The 8,581-nt window shown below is 41.0% G+C and overlaps 1 pseudogene; it reads right to left on the reverse strand.

The window, feature by feature from the left end:
* Positions 1-896: 896 nt before the first annotated feature.
* Positions 897-1,930, reverse strand: LOC140502177 (vacuolar protein sorting-associated protein 37A pseudogene; annotated as a pseudogene).
* Positions 1,931-8,581: the final 6,651 nt, after the last annotated feature.

Here is an 8,581-nt window from a genome sequence, read left to right on the forward strand (position 1 = left end):
TCCTTCTAGATACAGTTTTCATTTAAAATACCAAACTGATACATTTCCAGAACAGGTATTGACTCCAGAATCATTCATTGTATCCTTCATGATTTCAAAGGTAGAGGGGGTCACCCTACCTGCACAGGCACAGGTCACACCTGGCCAGATATGTCTTTGGGAGCTGCTATGACCAGAAAGCATACAAGGTAAAGACAAAGTCAATCACTGGGTGGGTGACCAGTCTTCTGGACATGAGGAACCACTTAGAGCCCCATGAGGCTGTTCCTTAGAGGAGTAAGGTACAGCAGCCAGGGACAGGGACAAGGAACCACTGGAACTCTTGCTCCAAACTAGAATTAACACCATACCACAATGACCTGCTGTAAGACTTTATACTGATAAAATACTGGGCATTTTGACATGATCACTCAGGAACAAACTTTCTCCTGGAAGATAAAAAGAATGTGATATTTTAATGACCACTACCCCAAATAGTAACTTCAAAAAATTGCAGGAGAAAAAAAAAGCGCAAGACTTTCTTTATAAATAAACCAGTTCACTTCAGTTAAAAATATGAATTTACAAAATACTTGAGTTTATCCAAAATTACATACATAAGTATTTAATCTTTACTAAGCAGGGAATAGCAGCAGAAACTTAAATATGGTAAAAAGGCTTTATCAACAATAAATACGGAGTACTTTTTAATACAAAGAATGCAGAAGGATTTGTCAAATAAAGATAATAAAAGTTATCCTAATTTGTACAGATTCAGGCCCAGGTCTGTGCAATGGACACAGTTAATCTCTACTACATAATACAACCATAAGGATAAAATGCCTGCTTGCAGATCACGTCTATTTAAAAGTGGGCTTACTTGGGATTGTTCATTCTTCTCTTAGCAGTTTATATGTTCAGGAAATTTTAGAGGGCATCATAGATGGGATGTGTGTGGTTACTGGATGCTGAAGCATCTTCCCTTTAGCTCTGTGACATTGGCAAATTGTTGTCTTTTCCATGAAGCAACTGAGAAAATTATCTACTTCCATTTTCCTCTAGAGGAAATCCTTGGCGAGGTGTTAGACTCCTCCTGGACTTCCTGGGCCTCCACCTTCAATCTTGCCTGGAGGGCACTGAGTGACCTCTCACTGAATTTATACTGCCTTTACATTTTCTTTTCAAAGCCAGGTTAGAGTAAGCACTCAATACTTGCATAGGACTACATGCCTTTTGGCTTCCAGGCTGGGCTCTAGATGGAGATTTGGGGAGCACAAGATCTGCACTGTTCATTACCAAGTCCTAATGACTTGTCAGTAATGACTAGCTTCAGCTGGGGCAAAGTCGAAACCTCCTTCGGGCATACTTCTTCTTCATTCTTATCAGTTCATTGCAACGGGCTGAATTCTGAGAGTTCACATCAGGCATCTCGTAACCAAACTCATTTTGACCTATCAGCATTTGTAGTATCTGTTATGGGTACAAGTGATGGCAGATTTGAAATCAAAGGAGAGAGCAGCAGACCAGGCTGAAGAAATAGCTTCAGCACCTAGGACAGAAACCATAGGTCTGCTTCTTTCTAAGGACATGAAGAGAGAAACAGAAAACCCTAAGCAGCATAAAGAGGCATTCCCACTGGGCTACTGTGCAGGTATAAAAATGCCAAATTGGGAGCCTAAACTGGATCATTCCTCCAAAATTATTCAAGAGACTTTGAATAATTTATCCAAGGTGTGAGTACATTGTAAAATTGTTTACTAATGAGCAAGGACTGTACACTCCACATTTGTTTATTAAACTATGTTGTATCAGTCAACATGGATCACTGTTTTTCCCTCCAAGGAAACTGAGGAGGAAGAAAAATATTAATGTTGATTATAAGGTTGTTTACTATGAGTGGTAATCTGTAGTCCTTGTCTTTCTGTATTTCAGATATGCCGGTGAGCACCATTACTTCTGATGCAGGAAGCTGCTGAGACCTCCTCACTCTGCCCCTACTGCCCCCCTACCCTGGCCACAGACAACCCTGGGCTTTTGCTCAGTAAAAAGAGCAAGGTCATTCCTTGGCCAAGGACAGGACATGTCAGGCTGGTCAGCTCACTCACTCATTTGTGAGCTGTAGGCCCTTCAGTCAGTCAGGGAGGGAACAAGAGGGATTAATTTAAGAGGAATCACTTTCTATGAGTTACTGATGATATGAAACAGCTATCAGGGACCATTCTGTGAAATGGCCATTGGTATCCACATGGATAGGGAAACCTTGCATTAAATAAATTAAATGTGTGTAAGAAGTCATCAGGAATAGGACATGAAAACACAGAATAAACTGGCGTTTTGCACTATTATACCTAAGCCTCACTTCACAAGTCTAAGATGGGGGAGGTATGGCTAGATAATAGGATGTATAAAAAAGATTTGTGGTTTGTAATGGGCTTCAAGGTCAGTATGAGTCAACAGTGTAATATGGCATTCCCAAAAAGCTAATATGATCTTGGACTGCTTTGAGAGGCCTAGCCAACGGATATAAGCATGTGATGGCTTTGCTATATTTTGACCTGGCCAGATTGCTCCTGGAGTATTGTATTTAATTCTAGGCACATATTATAGGAATGACATTGATAAACTGGAGGATATCCAGAAGAGGTCCACCATGATGGTGAAGGACCTTAAAGTGATGAATCAGAAATTTGGTGGGAAAATGGGAATATTTAGCTTAGAAAATAATTCTCATGGGGTCATACTAGATGTCTTCAAGCTCATGAAAAACTCTCAAGCAGAAGAGGAATTAGATTTTATTCTATGCTATTCTCTTAAGGTCTGGAGTCAGGAGGACTTGAGTTCAAATCCAGCCTCAGACACTTACTAGCTATGTTACTGTGGGCAAATCATTTTATCCCAATAGCCCCCCAAAAAGAGATAGAGAATGGATTCAGACCTGGAAGGTATATTATCGGAATTTTAGTTCACCCACCCCCCACTTTACAAATGAGGAAACTGAGATCCAAAGAGATCACATGAATTTCCAAGATCATATGGTCACAGAAGTATTAATGGTAGAGTACAGAGCCAAACCCAAGTCCTCTGAGTTCAGATCTACTCTTTTTCTGTGGGTTCCACCTCCAGCCCAAGGGGTCAGAACTAGGAGCAAATATGCAAATTTGCAAAGAGACGAATCCAGTCTTAAAATAAGAGAAGTCCCAATTAGAGCTCTCTCATTAGAGAATGGGCCTCCTGAGGATATAGGCATGCCCCCTCACGGAAGGTCTCCAAACAAAAGCTAAATGACGATTTGCTGGGCATTTTCTAGAGGGACTTCCTTCCAAATAAGAGTGATTACATGACCCCTAAGTCCATTCTAACTCTTTGTGTTGTTCAGTCATTTCAGTCATGTCTGATTCTTCATGACCTCATTTTTTTTTTTTTTTGTGGGGAGGACGGTTCTTGGCAAAGATATTGGAATGGTTTGCTATTTTCTTCTCCAGCTCATTTTACAGAGGAGGAAAATGAGGCAAACAGAGTTAAGCGACTTGCCCACGGTCATTGAGTTATGTTCAGCAGCAGCAGCAGCATAGCTAACATTTATATGGTGCCTTCTATGTGGTGGGCACTATGCTAAGCACTTTACAGCTGTTTCATTTGCTCCTTACAACCATGGGAGATAGGTGTTATTATTATCTCCATTTTACAGATAAAGAAACTGAGGCAGACAAGATAAGCCCTTGGCCAGGGTCACACAGCTAGTAAATGTCTGAAGGACATAGGATCATAGATTTAGAGCCATTGGCAAGCATTGGCTCCAATCCATTCAATTTGAAGATAAGGAAACTGAGGCCCAGAATGATTAAGGGCTTTGACCAAGGTCATCCAGGTAGGAATAGACAGATCCTGGTCCTCTGAGTTCAAATTCTACCTTCTTGTCATTGGGTTGTGCTTTCTGGAGCATTTTCCACATGTAGAGGCTTCTTTGCCCGTCTCTTCTTTATTGTCACCTGTTCCCCTCATCTTGATGAAAATCAGAAAAGGCTGCCCAGATGATTGATTGCATATTTCACTGGGCAATATACACTGGCATTCACTTCTGAGGGACTTTTCCTTGAAGGCAGTATTCTGCAAGTTTTTGTTTAATGAACAATTAACACATATGGTGTTCAAGAATATGATTTATTAATCCTTAAGTTCCAGTGGTAGACAAGCCTGATGCCACGTCAACACTTCCTCCCACATGGCCCCAGTAAAACCTATATGCTGATGATTGGCAAAGGATTTGTAATGGAGCCGCTCAGTGCCACCTTGAGGGGTCTAAGCAGCCCCAATGTGACAGGGAGTCTCTCCAGCACCTGAAGAATGCATCCTGACAGGGAGTGATTCCTAAGACTCAGACCCCTTGACTTTATACCCAGAAATCCCTAGGATTGGGGTAGGTTGTCTGGAAAAGAGACTGTCTTAGAGAGGCAGGATATTGTAATGGAAAAAGCAGTGACTTCAGAATTAGATGACCAGGTTCTGATATGAGCCACCTAACTGATGCTGGGCATGTATTTACCTTCCTCAATCTGGAAAATGAAGGGGTTGGACTAGGTGGTTCCAAAGGTTTCTTCTAGGTCTGAATCTATGATCCTATGTCAAGAAAAAATAATACATCTGAAATATGTCTTCCTTCACTTTCTTTCTACTTGGAAAGAAACAAGTATTTATTAAGTACCTGTTATGTGTCAGGTACTATACTAAGACCATTACAAATATTATCTCATTTGATCTTCAAAACAACCTTGAAAGGGAGGCACTACGAGTATCCCCACTTTACAGTTGAGGCATGCAGAGGTTAAGTGACTTGCCCAGTGACACACATGAACTCAGGTCTTCCTGACTACCCTGGGACCATCTCCAGTCATTCTGATCTATATCTAGCCCTTGGATCCAGATGACCCCGGAGGACAGAGTGAGGCTGATGACTTTGCACAGTCCTCCCTCACTTAAATCCAGTTCACTTACATGTAATGACATCACCTCCCTGATGTCATGGTCCTCTTCAAGAACAGAAGGGCAAATAAAAATCCTACCCAGTTTTCTGTGTACTGTGGTGCTCTTTAGCTGCCTCTAGCAATTCATATTCATCTGGGGAGTTGGGGTTAGGGGGAAGAAACAGGATCAAGAGCATTTTCCTTGTTCAAAGGTTAGACTTATCGAGACATGAAATGAGACTCTAGTCACCCTCCTACTTAATGACCTCTAGTGGCTTCTGATTGCCTCTAAGACCAGATACAAAGTTCTCTGTGCAGCATTCAAAGTTGTTCACAGTCTGACTCCACCTACTTTCCCACCTTGGTGCTGCCTATAAAATGAGGCTTTAAGACTGGATGAGTGATTGGATTACCATGTTCTTACATCAACCAAGCAGAGAAAGTTCCTTCTTTGGGTGTTACCTGTACTAATGAACCCATAAGAGCAATCATAAATTAAAAAAAAAAATCACAGGCATACGCAGCTCTACTCTCTCTTTCTGTATCTCTGTCTGTCTCTGTCTCTGTGTTTGTCTATGTCTGTCCCTCCCTCTGTCTCTCTGTGTCTGTCTTTCTGTCTCTCTGTCTCTGTCTGTATCTCTGTGTCTGTTTCTCTCTGTCTCTATCTCTGTCTTTCTCTTTCTCTGTCTCTCTGTGTCTGTCTCTGTCTCTCTGTCTGTCTCTGTCTCTTTTTCTGTCTCTCTGTCTGTCTCTGTTTCTCTCTGTATCTCTGTCTGTCTCTTTATCTGTTTCTCTTTGTATTTGTCTCTGTTTGTCCCTGTATCTGTCTCTGTCCGTTTCTCTCTGTCTCACTCTCTCTTCCCCACCTTCTCTCTGAGTCATCGTGGATCCTTCTGTCTCCCTCACCCCATCCTATAGCATTAGCTGCTGAGTCTCATCAATTCCATCCCCACAGCATCTTTCCCATCCATCCCCTTGTCTCCACTCACAATACTATAGTTCTTGTTTCGGAGCTCATCACCTCTGCCTCGACTCCTATAACGCTCTCGCTGTTTCCCATCTTCCCACTTCTCTATCCATCTTCCTCATAGCTGCCAAAATAAGATTCCCAAAGATCTTATGGTGTCACTTCCTGGTTCAGGGCCTTCTCATAACTCATCAGACATAGTTCAAACTCCTTAGCCTGGCATTTAAGACCTTGCACAAATTGGCTCCAGCCTGAGATTATAACCTTATTTCAATACTACTCACCTTCAAGAGCTCTCCATTCCAGCCAGACATTCTGCATAACATAACTATACATTCCATCTCCTTCCCCTATGCCTTTGCCTAGGCTGCTCCCCTTGCCTAGAATGCCCTCCCTCATCATTGTCACATCTTATCTTCCTTTAAGGTTCAACTCAGGTCAAAGAGATGGTGGAAACAAAAACAGAAAGCTACATATGAATGTGGATTCATTTTGCTTGACTTGACTTATTTGTTACAAAGGGTTTTCCTCCTTTTTCTTGGTCTTTAATGGAGGGGCAGAATGTAAGGAGAGAACAGGAATAAGAGGTTAGCGATAACAATACCCTTTCCCACAAAAGGGCCTTTATAACATTTCTTTTGAACTCACAGAAGAGAATAGAAAGAAAGCGAGAAAGAAACACAGACAAACAGGATAGTTTAGAAAGTAAGGTATGAAATTTAATATCAACTGCCATTCACAAAGGAAGCTGTGTGAAACAAATATTCAGTTTGATACAGAATTTTCTTTTGTCATTCTGCTGTGTGTAATGAAAAAGTTATTTATTTCAGACTAAAAACATTTTTAAAAATATCTAACTCAGGTGTCACCTACTTCCTGAAATCTTTCTTGACTTCTACCCCACCTCTATCATAGCTAGGGATGGCTCGCTCTTAAGACCATCTCATATTTCTTTCCCTGGGTTCATCTTACTCTAAAACAGAATGCAAGACCCTTGAGGCCAAGGACTTGTTTTGTTTATTTTTCTTCACTTTTCTATTATGGTGTCTTATATGTAGTAGGTGTTTGAGAGGTATTTGTTGAGCTGCCAAATGGTAGAGTGGAATTCCCTTAGAGACAAATGGCCAGATAGGGGTATGGGCATGATTTGGAAAAGTTGCCTCTGAAGGCATAAGCTCTCCTAATGTCATTACTCTACTTGGCTTCTTGGTATAAGGGCAAAAGAAGATATGTGTCCCTCTCCCAATTCCCAACCTTCCTTGGAATCCATCCCACAAGGATGCACCGCTCCGTCAGCATCACCTTGTCTCAAGCACATCATCCAACTGAAAGTAAGAGGCTTCTATCTGGTGGGAATGAAGTAAGATGATCGGAATGTTTTTTTCCCAGTCTAATGAACCTGTTCCACTACTTTGTTTACCCTTCCTTCCTTTTTTTCCTATTTTTCTTCCTCTCCCTACTTTTTCATTCACTCCTTCCTTCCTTCTTTCCTTCTTCATTCCTCCCTTTTAAAATTTCTTTTGCTCACCATTCTTCCCTTCTTCATTCCCTTACTCCCTCTCTTTCCTTCATCCCTTTCTCCTATTCTACTTTCCCTCTCCCCTCTTCTATTCCTTCATCTTTCTTTTTCTTCATTCCTTTGTTCCCTTATTCTTTCTTCCCCTCCTTTCTTTTTCATTCTTTTCTTCCTCTGAACTTCATTTCTCTGCATTTCTTTATTTGTTCTTCCTTCCTTTTTTGATCTCCTCTTTCATTCTTCTCCTTTATTTTGTCATTTCTCTCCTCCTTTGCTTTTTTTATTCCCCTTTTCTGTCTGACCTTCTTTCTTTCTTTCATATCTCTTTCATTCTTTTTCCTATTATTTTCCTCTTCCCCCTCCCTTCCTCTCTCCCTTCTTTCCTTCCTTCCATTTCTCCTACCTTCCTACCTTTCTTTCCATTTCCCATCTTCATTTTCTTTTCCTTACCACTCCCCTATTCTTTCTTTCCCTTCCTTTCTTTCTCCTTCCTTCCCTCTTTTCTTCCTTCCTTTCTGCCTTTCTTTTTCTTCTTCTACACTCACCTTTCCTTCCTTATCCCTTTATTACCCTTTCTTCTTTCTTTTTCCTTCTTCCCTTCCTTCTTCTCTTCTTGCTTTCCTTTTCTCTTCTTTCTTCCTTCATCTCCTTCCCATTCAATAAATTCCCATGGTTATTTCTCATCTCTAAAATCAAATTTAAAATCTTCTGGTATTTGAAAGTCCTCACAACCTGTCCCCTTTATACCTTTCTAGCCCTTATACACTAGACTCCTCTTTACTCACTCTCCATTATAACTGAATTGGAAAACCTTGTATTCCCCATATATAATATTCCATCTAAAACATTTGTAGAATAGTCTGCTTCCTGATGTCTCCTTCTTCCCTGGTCTCCTTCAAGACTCAGTTCAAATCCCACCTTCTGCAGGAAGCCATTCCTGTTCTCCCCCTCCCCACCCTGCACCCACTGCTAATGCCCTCTCCCCTCTGAGGTTACTGTCCTATTCTAAATATACTGTGTTTGGATTTATTTATATCTTTTGTATGCCATTTTATGTGATATTCACAAGTCATTTACCTATGTGTTTTCTCCTCATTGGAATATAAGCTCCTTGAAGGGGGGACTGCTTTTACTCTTTTTGTATGGTTAGTATTTATC

Source organism: Notamacropus eugenii, chromosome 4 (assembly GCF_028372415.1).
Source record: "Notamacropus eugenii isolate mMacEug1 chromosome 4, mMacEug1.pri_v2, whole genome shotgun sequence".
Lineage (NCBI taxonomy): Eukaryota > Metazoa > Chordata > Mammalia > Diprotodontia > Macropodidae > Notamacropus > Notamacropus eugenii.